Below are 21,088 nucleotides of genomic sequence, written 5' to 3' on the forward strand. Positions count from 1 at the left end.
TGTTCTTTTCATTACTTTGCATATGTCCCACCATAAAACTAGTAATATAAAAAATACACACTTAAAAAAGGTCTTCTGCACTGAATGTTTTTATTTATTTTTTAAAGCTTTTATTTATTTATCAGAGAGGGAGCGCGCGCATGTGCGCGCGCGCACACACACACACACACACACACACACACACGCAGGGGGAGTGGTAGGCAGAGGGAGAAGCAGGCTCCCAGCAGAGCCAAGAAGCCCAATGTGGGACTTGATCCCAGGACCCTGTGATCATGACCTGAGTCGGAAGTCAGATACTTTTTTTTTAAAAAGATTTTATTTATTTATTTAACAGAAAGTGAGAGAGGGAACACAAGCAGGGGACGTGGGAGAGGGAGAAGCAGGATTCTGCAGAGCAGAGAGCCCAATGTGGTTCTGGATCCCAGGACCCTGGGATCATGACCTGAGCCAAAGGCAGACGCTTAAAGACTGAGCCACCCAGGCGTCCCTGGAAGTCAGACACTTAACCAACTGAGTCATCCAGGCGTCCCTACACTGAATGCTTTCAGAGGGTTACATAAAGGTGAGTCCAAATGATTTCTCAGGTTTCCCTGCTAGATAATAATTTCGTGATTCTAAAATTTCAAATTTATAGCTGTGAGTTTATCATATGTTTTAAAATTTCACCAAATAAGTGTTGCCTCTAGGCTTGATAGTGAAGAAACTGAAACACAAAGAACCAATGTATTAAAAAACAACAACAACAACAAAAGAAACAAAGGTTTCTCACTATGAGATTAGGTTCACAGATTTTAAAATTGCAACTTCTCTTATTCCCATTCTGTTTTAAATTTTCATCTGTTATGATATACTACGCATTTTAATCATATATTTTAAAAATTAATTGCCTCCTAACCCTTTTCCTTCACTCTAAGACAGGTAGAATAGATATAAGCATTCTTAGAATACAAACAGGGAATTTTGTGTTTTACACCGTCCTCTTCCCGTGTATAGAACATGCCAGGCACACAGGAGGAGCTCAGTGAATATTTACTGTATGAATGGGTGCAGAATACACGCAATAATCAAAACTGAGTGCTTGGAGCGCCCCTTTCACCAGAGTTCTAGGAGACAAGCGGGAGTCACCAGGAACTTGATTTTTGTGGTCGAGGATGCCTCGGCGCTCGTACAGATTGCGAGTACCTTCTTACGTTCTTTAGGATGTACTGATCTGATGTGTGATGGTTTGTGAACTTCATGCACAGAGCTGTACAGGTACAACGCCGAACTAATTTGCAGCGAAGTCCACGTAATCTCAAATTTGTTCCGTCAGAAACCGGTTTTTGTAAGTGCACGGGTCTTTCGTTCTCTTGTGCATCTGTACAGGATAATGCGGGATACTTCTTCACTGGAGATTAACGACGAGGAGGGGCTCCAGGGTGGTGGCTCCGAAATGTGCAAGCACGAGAAACGACTTAAGGCTGACTTGTCCCAGACGCCAATTCAGAATCAAATTCTCACCCTCGCTCAAATCCCGCGCTCCTCCTACCGGCAACCTGCCTCTACCCCGCCCCTTTTGCTACCTACGGTGGGCGGAGCACAGAGGAGCCATTCCCGGCTCCCCCTAAATTGGTTAAGCTCGCCCGAGTTCTGGTAACCCATTCCCGAGCAAACACCAAGGAGACGGAGCAGCCAACGGAGACCGCCGACGAAATGACAGCGGAGCTTCACACGCGGCCACAGAACGAAGCAAAACACGAAGAAAGGCAGTAATCTAGCGGCCACGTGAGGCGGGCGACCCGGTCCGCCCTCCGAGCAAGAACTTCAACTCCCGGCTTGCAGCTGGGCGGTTATCCTCCGCGGACTATAACTCCCAGGGTGCTGCGGGAGCGACCGCCCGCCTCTCCTCCCGCCCCTCCCCCGCCCCTCCCAGCCGGATCGGCGTGCGCCTGCGCACCGGAGGCCGGAGGAGTCTTACCCTAATGTAAGATGGTGGCCCGTCTGGCTGTGGAACCCACCGAAAGCTGAGAGTCTGTCTCTCAGCCGTAAAGGTCGGACTCGCTGAAGCAATCAGGCCCGGTTCTGAAGAGTTTTTTCCCCGACACTCGTTCAGTGGTCTCTTGTGAGGACGCGGCAGCGCGTGGAGTCGGCTAAGGGAAAAGCGAGGCAAGGCAGGCGGGTGAGTCTATGCGGGGCTGGGCTTAGGGGAAACCCGGGGCTGACCGGCTACGAGAGAGCGGAGGCTTCGCTGGGACTGTGCAGGCCGCACCCCCCTTTCTCCCCACCCCCCGCCTCATCTTCACCCTCCTCCTTCTTGGTCTTCCTCCTCCTCCTCTTCCTCCCTCTCCCCTCTACGCCACAGCAGTTACCACCAGGAAAAGGGAGCGGGGCAGAAGGCGGCGCGGCGGCGAGCACCGACTCCTTCGAAAATTTCCTCAATTGGGGAGCCGAAGCGGATTCTCGTCTCCAGCTCTCTCCCCTACGATTCTGTAGGGGCAGAAATCTTGGGTCTCAGTACTCCCTTGTTTTCCCAGCCCTCTCTCCCCTCCCTGACGTCCTTGTCCCAGCAGCCCCCGTCTCCCAGGACCAAAGCCATCACTTCCACTCTGACCCGAGTTGCTGCTGCTCATCAGTCCCACTACTCATTGCCCACTCGTCCTGCTGTTTGTTTTTTGCTCCACTGCTACCACTCTGGAGTTAGCCTTTGCCCCCCTCTTGTGCTTGCTTGCAATCAGCCCCTACTCTATCTGCCACACTAGCGCTTCCGATTTGCAGCCGTTCCTTTAACCACATCTGTCATTTTAAAGCTGCCCCTTAAGTACCTAGATCATGCTGCTGCTCGTTCTTACCCACCTGTTTCACAGCTTCCTTGGGAATATTGCGTTCCTTCCCTCTTTTCCATACAGATTCTTTCAACATACACTTCCAGAAAAAAAAGGGATGCCCCGTGGTGGCCCCTGAAAAGTCAAGTTGGGAAGTGAATTGAGTGAGGTAGGATACTGTTAAATGTAATGAGTGAAGATCATTTATTCGGGCTACTCGGGAGAGGAACGTTTTCTTTTGGCTTTCATTTGATCTATTTGTGGATTATTCGCTCTGTTGGGACGTGGGTTGTGTGTGTGTGTGTGTGTATGTGTGTGTGTGTTTTCCTTCCCTTCTATTTTTGACCCGCTTCTCCCTGCTACTAAGCATTCCACTGAATTACCTTTCCCCGGGACACTTAATGTGAACTCTGATTATAACAACAAATATTAGCCTAGGCATTTCAAAATAAGATAAATCTGGCATACAACCTAATTAATCTGTGAACTCCACAAGAAAATAAAGAGATTTTGGTTATCTGCTGGTTATATGTGGGTTTCAGATCTTTTCCGTATTGAAAATTGATTATTGAGGGTTGGCTTAATTGATGAAATAATTTATGGTTTGAGTGGAAATTTCCTTTCCAGCCAATATCAGACTTAGTATTTTTGGATTTGGGAAGTTCTCTTTTAACATTTCTAGAATGGTAGGTATCTGAATAAGTTGTTTTTCTCGAAAACTCATTAGGTATGTATGCAAAAGAAAAATGAATTTTTCCCCCCAAAGTAAATCCCCATTTTTTTCCACAGAAAAGAAGGGGGCTGGGAAAAGAAATGACAAAGCTGTGCTCTTATATGCATTTGTTGGCACTTACTGTCATTATCTACATTAAAAAGCAGAGAACTAGGAGCAAGGGGTGGCTGATGATGTCCATTTTTTGATGAAAGCAAAATTGAAATGCCTGACTAATGCTATAATGAGCCTGTAATCACACCACTGTGAAATAAAGAATTATCAGAAAAGCAAACAGGATTCCATAGATCAGATACATACATTTCAACATTTTAAGTTTAAACATAATAAGACACTGTTATATGTAAAAATGTTAAAAGTCACAGTAGCAATCAGTATACCTCTTATTTGCAAAAGTAAAACCTCAAATGTAAATACAAATACATACAATTATCCTTTTAATCACTTTTGCACATTGCTGTATTGAGATTTTTATAAATTTTGCTTATAATACTTGAGGAATCCTCATTTGACATTCTGTTTACTTGATTGTGATAAATGGTCTGCTTTATCAAATATAAACCAAGGTTAGAAAAGCTGTTTATAAAACTTCCTTCTTCTTTTAGCCACTTACACCCCAATTTGGGGAAACTAAATAAATCCCTACTCAGAATTGTAAGCAATTTATATAGCAAGCCTTGCCCTTGAGGTTTTTTTTTTTAAATTACTTATATTTAGTTTATTAGTAGAAACATGTTTAATACAATTGATCTTCAATTCTAAGTAACGGTATATATCATTTTCTTTTTTCATCACTATTGGAGAAGATTTCCACTTTGTACCTGTAAGTAATACCAACACACAGGTTTAAGAAACCCTTGGCGGTCATATTTGGCTGATTTGTAAGCAGGGTGTTCTAGGAGAGGACTGTTTGTCTGGCAGAAGAGTGAAAATGATTTTAATACATCTTTTGTTTTGTAAAGACACTTTAGCTAGCTAAATATATTCTCAAGTGATTTTCTTCACACCATACTTTCCTCCTGCAGTCATCAGATTCTTAGTTTCTGCACTTGGAAGTCAAAATGAATTCATTTGGGATCTTTAGTACATTTGAAGGAGGTATTTAAAATTTTTTGACGTTTTGATAGGAAATCGGAAGCTGTAATTTCAGAATATTTTTGTATGGTTTAAGTTTTTAGATGTAGCTTCAGGAACATTGCAACTTCGTACTTCTGTGGATTTTGTTTCTTTTTTTGATAGTTTGGAATACTTTCTGTCAGGTTCAGTAGTTGAATTCTTTAGATGAATACATGAATTCTATTGCAAGGTTTTTGAACATGAATTACTTTAACTTATTATATAAAATTGGTTTCCGTAAAATTGCATAGACGAGTCTTTAATTTTATTAGGATGAGACAATTATAATCAAATGCCAGAATGCAGGAAAAGATTAAATTTTGTACTGTCAACTTTACTAGCAATAACTTTTCAACTCATTGCTTTGTAAAGGAGAGTGTTGCTTAAGGATTAACTTCTTTCATTAGGGGAATTTTATTTTTAAAATGATTTTAAATGGCTTAAGAAAATGAAGATAACATTTTCTCACTGTAAGCAGTATGATTTTAGTAGGCTTCCCTTTCCTTCCCTACTCCTGGTTTTAAGGTGAAACTATGCTCTTCATTTTATTGTGTTTGTGCACGTGTGTCTTGTACCTGCAAATAATACTCAGTTGAATCTATTTCAACTCGTGTTACTATTTTTATAGACCATTCAAGTGAAATTGAAAGTTTTAATTTGTGAAAACTTCAGCCCCTGATGAAAATTTAGCTTTCTGACATTAAGTGTAATACTGTCTTGACTTTTTGTGAAGGAAGATACATTTAGCCCATTTGGTTCCAAAGAAAAACAGTAGGGAAATAGGTTATAGAGACTTTTTATGTTCTAGAAATAGTATAACTAGAATGTACCACATAATTTTCTCAAAGGATTTCTTAATCTAAGTGGAACTTGTAAATGGTTTTTATCCCACTGGAATAGCATGTATTGGATAGAACTTAACACATTCTGAGATTTAAAAAATTTTATGTACTTCAGAGATACTAGGAAAAATCTGCAGATGCCCATCCTTATATATAAAATGTGTCAATATGTCAGTATCCCTGGTATTCTAAAGATAGTTATAAATTTTTTTTTCTTAGAAGTTGAGATTAGACAAATTATAAAGATGGCATAATTTATTTAATCATGTAGTGCTGCGAGAAAAGAAGGTAAGTGGGACTTTTTCATCACATATTTAGTGGTTTTCTGAAAGAACTTTTTTCCAAATTGCTTTTAATCTTGTTATTATGTGGTCTTTATTAGAAAAGAGTGTGTGGTAAATGTTAACTTTCTTAAGCATAGTAATATAATTCAGTGGATTTTGTCACATTTCTTTTTCATGGTTTTTTTTTTTTTACTTTTTAGTCAGAAACTAGTTTATGGAAGAGGAAATTTCAACACAATTTTGGCCTTTGGGTTAGCATTTTAGCAGGGTTTTTTTTCCCCTGTGAGAAGGGAAAACTTAGATGCTACCAAAAAAATGATAATTACTTTAACTTGCTAGAAAAAGTTAATTTTCAAGATAGTAAGTACAAGGGAGTTTGAGGATGAGTTTTTCTCCTAAGAACTATATTTGTGAGGAAGGTTTCATTCTTACTAAACTCTGTTTATACAAGTGTTGTCCTGTTTTAAACTTTTAATTGCATTGGGTGATGAGATGATATATTGCTATGAAGATAAACCTTGCTATTTGTATATGTGTCTGTGAGACACCATTTCAAAAGCAAACACTTTTCTTGGTTATGGCAGCTAATTACCTCTTGAGTGTTTAGAGATAGTGTAGAGCGGGAAAACCAAAATAATCATATTGTTTTATTCCTAAAACCAGTCTGGAAAAACAATAAGTCAAGGCAAAATGAGCAGTGTAATTAGAATAAAATGCCAACATTTAAAAGTAGCTGGTGTTGCATTTCTGCTTTTGGAAGAAGTTAATGAATGATGTTGTAGGGAAAATACTGATTGAAATTTGAAAAGTAGCTATAGACTGAAATATCAGGGGTGGAGCATTCCTTAGCAACAAACAGATACATTGTCATTAAGCCAAATATCTGAAATTTCTTAAGCATGTTTTTCAGTCTTTGGAATAAAGAGGAAGTGCTAATTTTTCTGATTATTTAAGAACCTACTAATTCATTCCCTGTTGAGGGCAGTAGGTATCTTCAGATTGTGAATTTCCTGAAATAATACTGTCTGATTTGTGTTATTGAACATTGTAGCAACTTTTTTTCCCCTACCTTTTGTATGCTTATGATTTTTTTCTTGATTTTTTTCCTGAGGTTTGGATGGATCTTTTTGTGATTGTTGTAACAGAATGAAAATTTGAAATATAAACAGTATCGCTTTTGGTAGTAAGATTAATTATTCTTTTGATAGAGACTCTCCCATTTTGATAACATCATTTTCTTAAACTAATTTTATTAATGCTTAGAATTAGGATGCTGCAAGATCCCTATTCAATTAGATCTTTTTAGAAAAAAAATTTTTTTTTAATGGTTTTATTTATTTTTTTGACAGAGAGACACAGTGAGACAGGGAACACAAGCAGGGGAACCGGGAGAGGGAGAACAGGCTTCCCGCAGAACAGGGAGCCCCATGCAGGGCTGGATCCCAGGACCCTGAGGTCCTGAGCTGTAGGCAGACACCTACGGCCAGTTAAATCTTTCCAGAATTTTTTTTTTTTTACTTTGAATTGGGACTTAGGTATTTATTGAGTAAAGAAAATGTTATAAAGTATCTTGGTTTTGTCATTTAAAATGAAGTAAAGACATTATTGGTACTTTTAAAATAATAAGCATATTGTGAAAAATTTTAAATAAGTCTAAAGGTAGACATCAACTTCTTTGTAGTTGTCACTCAGCTTCAAAGATTATCACCTCATAACTAGTCTGGTTTCACCTACACCCCCACTTACTTTACCTCTCATCCATCTGCTCTTTGACCTAGATTATTTTGAAGCAAGTCCTAGTCATCCCATTATTGCATTTGTCTTGGAACTCTTTTGACATAATAAAATAAAATATCTTGGTATTTTATCAAGAATATTTAATCTGCTTGTCAAATGGTCTTTGAGTACTTATAAATCCACTTTCTGTGCTATGACCCAGGCTTTTAAGAGTTTATTATTTTGTTGGGTAAAGGTTCATCATAATATAACTAGCACTATCCAAAATAGTATCCAAATAACGTGCGGTATACATAGTCTGGGTCCAGTATGTCAGTGTAGGGTTATCTTCAGACCGAAGTTCTAGGAGTGAGGCTTCTTAGAGAAAGTGGGACTTGAATAAAAAATACATACCATCTGCATAGGGTGAGCATCTCCAGAAGGAGAACATTCCATACATGAGCAAACACTGGCTGTGACCAGCATGATGTGAGAGGGACGTAACTAGTCCGACCTCAGTGGAAGGTGGAATGAAGTCTTAATTTTTGGGAATGGTGTCAGATAAGTTAGTATACTAGGATAGAGCTGGGTTATGAAAGGTAGATTCAGTGGCAGGTTGAATTTGATTGGTGAAACTGTAAGGAACCATTAGAGTTGGTCAGGAGGCAGGAGATAACGTATTAAAGGTGCTTTTGTTTTTTTTTTTAAAAGAAAAATTGCTTTTCAGTAAGGTGCATCATATTTTGGGATTGACAGTTAAGTTGAATTTGAAAATTTAATGACTAGGCCACTGAAGTAAGGAGCCATAGAGAGAAGTTAGTGTTGAAGTTCTAGAGGATTCTAGATTGATTTCAGCTAATTGATTTCATCTTCTCTTCAGTCTTTACATTCAGAAAATTAACTTTTTCTAGCAAGTTAAAGTAATTATCATTTTTTTGGTAGCATCTAAGTTCTCCCTTCTCATGGGGGAAAAAAAAACCTGCTAAAATGCTAACCCAAAGGCCAAAATTGTGTTGAAATTTTCTCTTCCATAAACTAATTTCTGACTAAAAAGTAAAAAAAAATACCATGAAAAAGAAATGTGACCAAATCCACTGATGCTTAAAAAAGTTAAATGCTTAAAAAAGTTAACATTTACCACACACTCTTTTCTAATAAAGACCACATAATAACAAGATTAAAAGCAATTTGGAAAAAAAGTTCTTTCAGAACTTTCAGAGAATTGAAAACTGAAGAAATGTGGTCAATTTATCTTTGATAGTAAACTTCAATTTATTATCCAGGCCTAGCTTTTGGAAGGGAAATGATGCATGATACTCGATATATAACAACCTTACAAAATTCCTGTAGAAAATAGCTACCAGTATTTTAAAATAATTTTAGATATTCTTTCATTGGGGAATGAGAGTTTGGAAAATAAAAGACAGTCTTAATTACATGACTGTAATGGGGTACCTGGATCGCTTGGTAGGTTAAGCATCCAATCTTAGCTCAGGTCATGATCTGAGGGTCCTGGGATTGAGCCCCGTGTTGGGCTCCAGACTCAGACTCAGTGCAGAGTCTACTTGAGATTCTTTCCTCCCTCTGCACCCTCCCCCTGTGCTTTAGGGCACTCTCTCTCAAAAAAAAAAAAAAAAAAAAAGAAAGAAAGAAAAAAAAATCACATGATAGTAAGAGATGGAACATATCTCACTTGCAAAAGAGAAATTTATACCTCATCTGTTTCTTACGTGTGAATGAGTTCAGAAGGAGTATTAGGAAACTTACCTGAACAGCTTATAACCAGTATATATTACTAAATATCTGCAAAGTTTAATAATGTCCTGATGAGAGCTGAAAAAATGGCAGAAAATTCTGATGAAGTAGGGCACTAACTATTGTCAGTTCCAGGCTCCCTTAAGGATGGTTAAGTTTAGGTCAGCAGGATAGAGAAGAATGTAGGGACAATACTAAATGGAAACATGTTCCTTCATTTAATTTGTTATACTCTGCTTTGCAAAGGTATTAATAAAAATAGATCCGGTTTAACAGCCATATTCTTATTTGGAATTTTTCTTGAGTTATGAGACCCCAGAAGTTCTTTTCTTGTTTTGTTGACTATTCAATAGGCCAGCTTTCTAAATCTGTTCTGTATTTCCGGAAAATTTTTGCATTTGTTTTGTGAAGGAAAATTTTACATTTTATCTTTAAAGCAGGGTTAAAGGTGGGGGGGTAGATTTCTTGCTTCTGGCTTTGTAAATAATCGATGAATAATACTGTGTTGCCATTTATTCTCCCTGCTTCCTTCAGTATCATATGTAGTCCTTCTCAACGGTATATATGATTGTGGATCTTAAGGATTCTCACAGAATCTGAAAATACCTTAAGCTGAGGGTGCTTGCAACAACTTCAAAATTAAATTTATCTTTATTCATCAATCTTTTTTGGTCCTGTTATTCTAAAAGGTATACTACCATAATGCCATGGACCCTTTAGGTACTTAGGAAATATTGATAAGGATACAGATGATGATGCAACACAGTACATTATTGGGACATGTATGTTTTTCCCTAACATTCCCTCCGTCCTATGATCTCCTTACTCCTGGTAGCATGACAGAGCTATTGTTGACATTTTTTACTTCTTTATTTAGCTGGTCTGTTGTGCTTTCTAATATGGTCAATAGAATGGAAAGCTGTTGCTTTCTTGGGAGTTTAACAGGGGCTTTAATATGTTAATTTTGGATTGAGTTGAGATCCCTTCATGCAGGATAATCTTGAGAAGGATTGTATATCTTAATTGCCACCAGTGTATGGGGGAGGGAAGTAAGTATCAAGTACACAGTATGGGAGAACCTTAGTATTTGAGAATATCTTCAGTGATAGCTGCCAATCCATTCTTTTCCCAAGAAATTTTAATTTAGTCCCTTGGAGTGTGGAGCCATTTATAAAGGCCACAGTGGGTGGTAGTGGGGAGAAAATGGTTCCCTACTCCAAAAAAACTCTCTCAATTTTAATAACTTAAATAAATTTCAAATTATTAATAGTTTGCTTTTTTTCATTCATGCAGTTCTTGGGAAAGAGCTGACTTTGTGTTGAGTACTTTGGGGTGGCCTTGGGTGTCCAGCAGGATAGGTGTGTTGTAAACTCAGGTAAGGGGAAGGGAGGCAGAAAATAAAGTGAGAAGACTTCAGATTCTAGCAGTGGCGACTCTGCATTTTTGACTAAAGCATTGTCCAGCTCCTTTGCTGCCTTTGGTTACATACCTCAAGTTTTTTGTTTTGTTGTTTTGTTTTGTTTGTGTTTGTTTTTGTTTTAAGGTTTATTTACTTTAGAGAAATAGAATGAGTATGGTGGCAAGGGGCAGAGGGAGAGAGAGAATCCCAAGCAGGCTCCACGGCCAGCACAGAGCCTGACATGGGGCTTAAAAAAACATTGGGACCTTGAGATTATGACCTGAGCTGAAACCAAGAGTTGGGATGCTTAACCGACTGTGCCCCCAGAGTGCTTCAGCGTCTTTTTTTTCTAAGTTAGACTGTTAGTACGAATTGGGGAGGCTACAGATTTTAGTCTTTTCCAAATCAAACTAGTGTCCTTGTCCAGCTTTGTGCATTTTAACTTCTACAGCTCAAAATGTGACAAATTGTGTCTTTTCTCTGCTAGAAGTAAAGAGAAGAATAACATTGGTATGATACTCCTCATCTGTTTATATGTTAGTGGTGTACTAAGACTATTTTGTGGAAAGTCCTCTGCCGTTTATTTTTAATTTTATGTATTCAGTTATAAAATAGCTTCATGAATTTACCAAATGAGTCCTTAGGAACCTTTAAAAAAGGTCCATACCATGGAGTTAATGATAGATTGAAGAACACCTATGTAAGTTGATGCTTGGTGGTACTTTTTTGAGATTTCTTACTTCTACTAAAATCTTTCCTGTCATACTGGACACATCCTAGATGTGAATTTTTCTTCCAAAAAGTAAAGCTAGGAATCTCTTTTTAAGGTAGCTGCCTTCCCTGCATTGTATTCAAATCTGTTTGATCCTGATGAAAGCAAGTATGACAGTAAAATACTTTGAATAAAGTCATGCTAACAAAAGGACATTTGTTAGTCATGTGTCACCGTGTATTCTTTTGTCATGCCTAGCTAATACTTTGTGCAGCTTTGGTGAACTCTGAATAATACATGATGTGTTTGTGTTTACAGATTGTGTTTTTTTATTTTATGTACAACTAAATTCACAATTTTAAAAACTTAGCATGATATTAAAGGGTATAATTTTTTCCGTATTTGGAACAAAGGACTAACTTAAATGATTTTTCATAGTTGAACGTAGTTTTAATAGCTTCTCATTTTCTGTGCAAGCCCTTCGAATTCTCCCCTATTTTTATTTATTGTTTACTATTGGGAGTATGCAGTGTAGTATGGAGCCAGACTGCCTCAATGTAAATCTTGGTTCTACCATTTACTACTTGCCAGACCTAAGGCAAGTTACTTTACCCTGTGTGGCCCTCAACTTCCTCATTTGTAGCATCGAGATGTGAGGATTATCTGTGGAGTAAATGAGTTAATATAGGTAAAGTGCTTGGAATAGTATTTGGCATGTAGTAAACCCTGTATATAAGTGTTTGCTATTATTACACATTATTATACATTTGAAAAAATCAGAAAACATTCATTTTTGAAAACTTAGTTTTTAATTCAATATAGTTTTTAATGTTTAGGTACTAGACATATGTTTTCAGTAATTATTTGACAAGCTGGAAACACAAGTAATGTGTTTGAAGGGTTAGTCAAAAGACTGGCATGTCTGGAGTTCTTTTGAATCAGGTGGTATTAGAAAATGAAACTGGATAGGTATGATAGAAAATGACTATGGAGTGTTTTGAACTGAGGCAGAGAAATTTAGATGTGGTTGTTAAGTGGGCAATCATTGCAATCATGGTAAGGTTTTTTTTTTAAAGTAGGGAGAGTGATGTGTTTAAAATAGTATTTAGGGGAAGGTGGTTTTGAGTGTCCTTGGTAGCATAGAATTATTTGATTTTATGTGGACAGAGGGTTTTTAATTTTTTTTGGTCTGTTTTGTTCAGGGATCTTCCTTAAATGGCCCGGACAGTGCCTCATAGATAGTAAGAGCTCAATAAATACTTACCCGATGAATGAATCTTAAGGGAGACTGTGAGTTAACAGAGAGAGAAACACAGAGGACTCAAACTTTTGGAAACTCTGCCTTTAAGAAGTCTAAGTGAAAAAAGTGTTACTAAAGGAACAATTGGAGAGGTGGAAAGAAGACGGAAGAAAGAAAATGGAAATGTTTAAGTTTCAGAAAACCAAGAGATTTTCCAGTAGAGAGAAGTCACAAAGATGAGGAATAGGAAAATCCAATATAGTATCACTTCTGTTTTAAGAGGAAAAGAAAGTGATGTAGTCTAATTCAACATTCAAGGCAGTGAGAATAGTGAAAGCCCTTTGGCTTGTGGTGTGATGATCAAGAGCCATCTTAAAGCAGTTTTACTTGCATGGGAATGTAAATCAGATTGGGGGGAAGCTTGAGGAAGGTTTAAGTGCAGAGTCTAGGTAAAAACCATTCAGTTGAGAAAATAACGGTAAAAATGGCAGGAAGACAAATTATAATAGCAGCTTTCATAGTTCTTGAATGTGTACTATGAGGGATTCTGTATATTAAGAGAAAACTTGAGGCAGTTTGTGCTGAATGTTCTTGTTTCGTAATAGAGAAGACTTACCCCACACCCTGCTTCAGGACTCTGCCACTTCCTAACTTTCTAACTCTCCCTTGTCACATGGAGGCCATGATAGCATGTATTTCATAGATCTGTGATAAGGATTAAGTTATTGACTCTTTTTAAAACACTTAGAACAAATAAAATAAAAGTTAGCTGTTATCATCATCCATTGTTGAGGTAGAGAGTAGGATTGGAGGTTTGCATCGAAAAAGAAAAAAGAAATTAAGGAAATTATTGTGAAGTAATGTCAAGTACTAAATGGAAAGGCCTTAGAACCTTTGCTCTGGCTATTCTCTCTGCCTGAAGAACACTTTTCCAAATATCCACATAGCTTCCTCAACTCCTTCAGACCTTTGCTCAAATGATCTCCTTTTCAATAAGGCCTACCCTATTTCTTTATGGTTAGAACCCAGGCCCCTCACCCTTAATATTTGCATTGTTTTATTTTTTGTATAATATTTATCTTCATACATATCATGTAATCCATTTATTCTTTGTATATACTATTTGTTGCTGATTTCCATTTATTAGGGTAGTGGCGTTTGTTCCCTGATGTATCCCAGATTCTGGGAATAGTAGTTGGTATATTAGTAGTAGGTGCTCAGTATATGCTTGCCAAATTAATAAATTACTCTGCCATTGACGAGGGTTTTCTGAGATTGTGAACACTATGTGGAAGTTGACGTCAAAGATTTCCTCTCCTTTCTGAAATAAGTCCATTTTGGTAGTGGTTTTCCTGGCAGTCATTTGAGAAATCCATTTAGCTGAGGAAAGGAAAGTCTAAGATGAATTTCTTTTTGGCTACAATAACTATATTTTACATTTGATTAGGTAATGAAAGCTTACCTTTGAGTGCTTATTAGATACTAGGTAATGTTCTAACCTCTTTATGAGTTTTTAAAAATTCTACCACCTTACAAGTACATCATAGTTTTCTTGCAAGCCATTATTAGGGATGAAGGGGAAGCCATTTGCCCTGAGACTAAGCATGTTTCCCAAGACTGTTGTCTTCTTTTGACAGGGAACTTCTTACATGTCATTCCTCCCTCCAGCATTCACAGCCTTGACACTATTACTTGCCTGAAATGTATCTGGACTAATCTCATTATGTCCTTTATCCCTTTTTATGTCAGTCACCACTAGTCTTGTACTTTAATCCCCACAGGATTCTGAACATTTCTAGGCTTTTCACTCCTCTCCAGCATCAGCAAAATTTCTTCTATCCTTGTTTTTTTCCTGAACATTTTCCTCTACTTTCCACTTTTCTGAAAACACTGCTCCCCCTGCAGTCCTCTAACATGTTGGCTATTAAATTTTTCATTTTTTTCTTGTATGCCATCATCAAAGGTCAGTGGGGCGTCCCATGCACTATGATTGAAAGCTATATTTCCCATTCTTACCTTCTTCCATGTAGGAGTTGAAGAAGGAGCCTTGTTCCACTGAGTCTGAAAAATGGGGCGGATACCTTCCATTTACTTCCCTCTGTGAAATTTGTCTGTTAACAGGTTATGTTGTCCATAAACCCTTGCTTGCTGTCATCTACTGCAGTCTGGGTTACGTCTTCTCTTTTCTTAACCATTACAGCTCCTTGCTCACTGCTATTCTTGGTGATACTCTGACTCTTTTAATTCTTCATAATTTCAACTTGTACCATCTCTGATCCTACTGTGGCCTTCTCTGAATTCTTCCCTGAAGATTTTGTTCACCATCTCATTTCAGTCACTCACTTGTGGTTGTATCTTACACCTTCTTATTGCCTTCTGCCATTTATCTTTTCAGCTCATTTTACCTAATATCCTAACACAACAAACTTTTACTGTCATTAGGATCTCCAGTCTACAGACTGTCCTTTGCCCCTTTGCTTTTCTTTCTTCTTACCTATTAAACACTTATTACCTAGTGATTGATCATTATATTCATTCCCTTTCATATGCCCTCTACTCTTTTTTACTTCTTTATACTTACTTGGCAAACAAACCATCAACTCTAGCTAAGTCAGATTCTCTTGAGTACTTCACATCTGTACCTGTGTGGCTACAAGTGAATGAAGAACACAACCATGGTGAGCACTCTCAACTTTAAATTCATGTAAGAAACCTCAGGTGGCCTTTAATGTTGTCTGGTAGTCATTATCTATTTCCTTAGTCCATTCATTTTTCCCTCTCCCAGATGACTTAGTTATACCCTTGCCTTTCTTCTCAGACTTCCAACCTTCTTCCTCATATTCACTCTCAGTTGATGGAACTACTTTCTCTTCCACCGAGAAAGTAGAAGCCGTCAGAACATTTACAGACTCCACCACCACATCTCTGTACCTGATGGTCTGACTCACAGACCTTCGCCTTCCTTCTGTTACTATAGATGAACTGTCTTTGCTTCTTTCTAATCCAGTTCCTCAGATCAATGCATTCAATCCCATCCCCTTTCATGTACTCTGAACATTGCTCTAAGCAGTTCTCCTCCCTCTTTACAGATCATTAATTTTTCCTTTTCTGGGTCATTCCCATTAATGTGCAAACATGCTGGAATTTTATAATTTTTATCCTCATGAAATATCTTCTTTTGCTCTTCTCTATTTCCATTGCAGCAGAATCCCCTAAAGCATTGTCTAAATGTACTTGTTCTGGTTATTTTCTCATGTGTTCTCTGAAGCCTGTTTTAGTTAGGCTTTGGCCCCTATCACTCACTGTACTAAGATTGTTTTAGTACTAACAATGACAGTGGTAAATCTAGGAGTCATTTCTTTGTATTATGTGATCAGTCTAACTTTGACAAGTCATTTTTTTCTTCCTTTTTGATATACTCGTTTCCTTTGCCTTTTAGGATACCACATCCCCTTGGTTTTCCTTAAAACTTACTGGCTGCTCTTCCTTAGTCTTTCTTGGTAGATCCTCCTCTTTGCCGGCTTCTAAATAGTGGAATACCCCAGGGCTCACTTTTTACCCTCACTCCCTTGGTGATCTCTGCTAGTTTTGCGGCTTTGAATATCTTCTTTTTGGGGGCAGGTTGGGGGTAGGCTTTGAATATCTTATAAATGTTGATGGGTCTCAAATTTATTTCTCCAGCCTCGACTACTCTCCTCAACTCCAGATTTGTATATCTAGTTGCCTACTTAATGTCTTCACTGGAATGGCAGTTAACTGTCTCAAACTCAACATGTCCAAAATAGAATTCATGCTCTTTCCTCCCAAATTTGCCCGCCCTCCCCTAACTGCTTCACCCACATAGCCTTCCTCATCTCAGAGGTTGGCAGCTTTCACTTGCTCAGGCCAGAAATCTTGGCCTCATTCTTGACTCTCTTGCTCTCACACATTTTATTCCATCAGGAAATTTTGGCTCTACCTTTGAAACATGTATGGAATTCAACTAGTTTTCACCATCTCCACAGCTACCATCATTTCTTGCTGGGTAATTGCAGCAGGCTTCTAAGGGATTTCTCTACTTCTACCCTTTCCTCTATAGTTTGTTAATAATGTAGCTGTTAGAATGATCTTTTTTTTTTTTTTAAAGATTTTATTTATTTATTTGATAGCGAGAGAGAGAGAGAGAGAGAGAGATCACAAGTAGGCAGAGAGGCAGGCAGAGAGAGAGAGAGAGGGAAGCAGGCTCCCCGCGGAGCAGAGAGCCCGATGCGGGACTCGATCCCAGGACCCTGAGATCATGACCCGAGCCGAAGGCAGCGGCCTAACCCACTGATGGCAAGAGATCTTGCACCACGTCTGAGAAATTTCATTTGAGTTGATAAGATTAAAGATGGTTCTGCTGGTTTTATTTTATTATATCTCATTGGTTCAAATGGCATATTTAATGTAGGCTTTGATTATAACCATTTTTATAGGTAGACAAAGAGCTGTCAGGGATGGTTCATGGTCTTCCTCATTTCTCCTCACTAACCATCCTCCTTTTTTTTTTTTTTTTTTTTTTTTTAAGATTTTATTTACTTATTTGAGAGAGAGTGCCCCTGCACCAGTTGCGGGGAGAGGCAGAGGGAGAGGGGGAGAGATAAGTAGGCTCTGTGCTCAGAGCAGGGCTTGATCCCAGGACCTCAAGATCATGACCTGAGCCTAAGTCAGATGCTTAACCAACAGAGCCACCCAGGTGCCCCACTAACCATCATCTTTTCAGCCCTACACACAGAAAGACTATATCCCTGAAGAAATTGGAAAGAGAAGGTCTGAGTTGATTATTTCAGAAAGTTGCTTTGAAAGGAAGAGTGGACCACCCCTTTTTTTTTTAAAGATTTTATTTATTTATTTATTTGACAGACAGATCACAAGTAGGCAGAGAGGCAGGCAGATGGAGAGGAGGAAGCAGGCTCCCTGCCGAGCAGAGAGCCCGATGTGGGGCTCGATCCCAGGACCCTGAGATCATGACCTGAGCCGAAGGCAGAGGCTTTAACCCCCTGAGCCACCCAGGCGCCCCTGGACCACCTTTTTTTAATAGAGGTCTGCTGTTACTGCTGCTAATGTCCTTTAGCAACATTTCCTTTCCCTTATCCCCTGCCAAATTTAATGTCTTCTCTACCCCTGCCCTTTTTGTTTTTTCCTACTCCCAGATGGAAGTGTTACATTTCTTAACTTTTGGCTCTATTTGAATTAGTGTTTTATACTCTAAACTCTCTTTTTACATATCCTGAAACCCATTCTTAGGGCTGGGAGATGAATTGGTTTTACTTCTGTGAATAGTTTCCAATAGAATGATAATGAACATGATAGTAAAAGGGGAATTGATAGAAATAGGTGGAAAGGAAATGACTGTACAACTGTGGGGAAAATGAATGGACTTGTCATAATGCTGATAATTTCTGGAGGAGTTATACTGTACTACATGTAAAGAAGCTTAGAGATTGGTGGGCAGGAAAGAACTTAATTGTTTTTTTTATTTCTTTGCATTCTTTTCTGTGAAGGCGCATGTTCTCTAATCGTTTTCTTCTGATTCCCTTTCTGAAAGTTTTCTTGTAGTGGGATCAACAATCATCAAAATTATGATGTTATGTATATATTGCTATTGATTTCATATCCATTCAGATTATTGTACTTAAACTTTTGGTCTGAAAGTAGACATATGCCTGTTTTCTCAAACTATTTCTTAGACCTGTGTTGTCCCTTATGGTACCCATGAGCTGCGGTGGCTATTGAGCACTTGAAATCTGACTAGTCTGGGACACCTGGGTGGCTCAGTCAACCCGTTAAGCATGTGACTCTTGATTTCATCTCAAGTCATGATCTCAGGCTCATGAGATCGAGCCCCAGGTGGCTGCAGATGGAGTCTGCTTAAGATTCTCTCTTCCTTTCCCTCTGCCCCTCCTCCTGCTTGTGCTGTCTCTAGGTAAATGAATTAAATACATAAATAAAATCTTAAAAAAGAAAAATGTGGCTAGTCTGAATTGAGATGTGTGCTGAGTGTAAAATACTGGAGTTTGAATGCCTAGTAAAAAAAGGTTATAAAATATGTCATTAGTAATTTAAAAAATGATGATTACATGTATTTTGGATGCATTGGGTTAAATAAAATTAATTACCTTTTGTTACTTTTTCTTAATGTGGCTAGTAGAAAATTTAAAATCATAGTAGTAGTTTGCATTATATTTCTCTTGGACACTGATTACTTTTCTTTTTTTTTTTTGGTAAGATTTTATTTTTAAGTAATCTCTACACCCAGTGTGGGGCTCAGACTCACAACCCTGAGAACAAGAGTTGGCACGCTCTTCTGACTGAGCCAGCTGGTGCCCCTAAACTTACCTTTTTCTTTTCTCTAATACTTTGAGTTGTTTTTAACTCAGTTAATGCTCTGTTCTATATTCAACTAAAAATGAATTTGGTATGATGTATTTTAAAAGCATTTTTTCCCAAGTTAAATACTTTTATATTGTTGTGTTTTTGACTTTTTTTTTTTCAAGCTAGCAAGGGTTTAATAGTGGTCAACGTGAAAGTACTTTCTGAAAGTGGGAGAGAGGGCAGGCCCAGACGTGGCAACTTTCTGTATTGTTACTCTTCTTCTTCTTCTTTTTTTAAACATTTTATTTCTTTATTTGACAGAGAAGAGAGAGGGAGTGAGAGAGAAAACACAAGCAGGGGGAGCTGCAGGCCCAGGAAGAAGTGGGCTCCATCTCAGGACCCCAGGATCATGACCTAAACCTAGGGCAGATGCTTAACCAGCTGAGCCACCCAGGCGCTCCTGTTGTTATCCTTCTTAGTATTAATGTTCTCAAGCTAAGTTTTCTTTTAAGCATTTGACTTGCCATACCCTGCTCAGAGCACTACATAAACTTAAGTTATTCTTTTTTTTTTTTTTTAAGATTTTATTTATTTATTTGACAGAGAGAAATCACAAGTAGACAGAGAGGCAGGCAGAGAGAGAGAGAGGGAAGCAGGCTCGCTGCTGAGCAGAGAGCCCGATGCGGGACTCGATCCTAGGACCCTGAGATCATGACCTGAGCCGAAGGCAGCGGCTTAACCCACTGAGCCACCTAGGCGCCCCAAACTTAAGTTATTCTTTATCTCCATTGCCTGGAAGAATTTTGAAGGAGGAACTTAAAAAGTATCAGAGTTTATCTTTTATTTACTTTTTAAAAAAAAATTATTTATTTATTTGACAGATAGAAATCACAAGTAGGCAGAGAGGCAGGCAGAGAGAGAGAGAGGAGGAAACAGGCTCCCTGCTGAGCAGAAAGGCAGATGTGGGGCTCCATCCCAGGACTCTGGGATCATGACCCGAGCTGAAGGCAGAGGGTTTAACCCACTGAGCCACCCAGGTGCCCTATTTACTCTTCTTCTTAATATTAGACTATTTACTAGTACGTGTTACAATTCTTCCATTATTAATGTATAACTTTAAAGGCAATTTGTATCTGGTTTAGAAAAAAAGGACTGGAAATTTTACATATGAGAGAAGAGATTTTGTCTGCTTACACACAAAACCCAGCAGATGAATAAACACCCCCAGCCCCTGCTGACTCTAGTCAGCATTACTGCTCTTCTCCCTCCACCCCCATGTTATAATACTTTATAAAGATTTAAGTTCATGGTTTTATTTATGTTATACATCTGTTGAAAAAAAAGATTTATCTTGGGTTCAGTGAATGTTTTTTATAGAGGTTAAGCTTTGAACTGTCTTTAAGTCCAAGAGGCTTATAGCTTAGATCTGAGTAGTTTAAGTGAACAGCTGATAATTGGGTAGCTATGGATATGTTGACTTCTGATTTCCAAATATCTTTCACTGTAATCCACAATATGTTGTTCCCTTGAACATATTAACAAAAATGGCTCTGTTAAATAAACATTTGAAAATTTACAGAACTATTATTTTTATTCTCATCCAAAGAGTGCAGACTACCTCCTTAAGTATTGAAAATTATATAAAAGGTGCAAGAAGTAAAGTTGGGCCAACAAGCTTGAATCTTTTTTTTTAAGTTTATTTATTTTTAGTAATCTCTGCACTCAATGTGGGGCTTGAACTCATGACCCCTAGATCAAGAGTCTCATGCTCTTCTTACTGAGCCAGCCAGGCAGCCCCCTTGAATCTTTTTTTTTTTTTTTTTTTTAAAGACTGGAATTGATTAAAAAAAAAAGATTTTATAAACAAGGACAGTTGGGGAAGAGATGTATGGCGAGAAAAGAACAGAGATAATATAGAAAATAGGAATTGTGGAAAGGAAGAAGGAAAGTGAGCTCATTAAAGTTCACATTCTTAGATGTGCATTGGAAGGATAACTTTGATAGGCTGAAAAAATTTTGCTACTTGTCAGTTTTCTGGATCTTAGAATACCTTGTTTACCTTTTTGTTTCCTCTAAGCTTTGAGCACAGGCCCAATTTCTTTTGGCTATGCAGACTTCAATTTAGATTGATCCATAAGAATAATTTGAGGGACACCT

General features: G+C 38.2%; 1 protein-coding gene across 6 annotated transcripts in view; it reads left to right on the forward strand.

Annotated features, from left to right (window-relative positions):
* Positions 1 to 1,953: 1,953 nt before the first annotated feature.
* CNOT4 (CCR4-NOT transcription complex subunit 4) overlaps positions 1,954 to 21,088 on the forward strand; it is a 141,450-nt gene continuing 122,315 nt past the window's right edge. For all 6 annotated transcript variants that reach the window (XM_046020276.1, XM_046020278.1, XM_046020277.1 and 3 more), the window contains exon 1: positions 1,954 to 2,158. The gene's annotated coding sequence lies outside the window, so the exon portion shown is untranslated. The remainder of the gene's footprint in view (positions 2,159 to 21,088) is intronic.

The sequence above is a fragment of the Meles meles genome, chromosome 10 (assembly GCF_922984935.1).
Source record: "Meles meles chromosome 10, mMelMel3.1 paternal haplotype, whole genome shotgun sequence".
NCBI classification, from domain to species: domain Eukaryota; kingdom Metazoa; phylum Chordata; class Mammalia; order Carnivora; family Mustelidae; genus Meles; species Meles meles.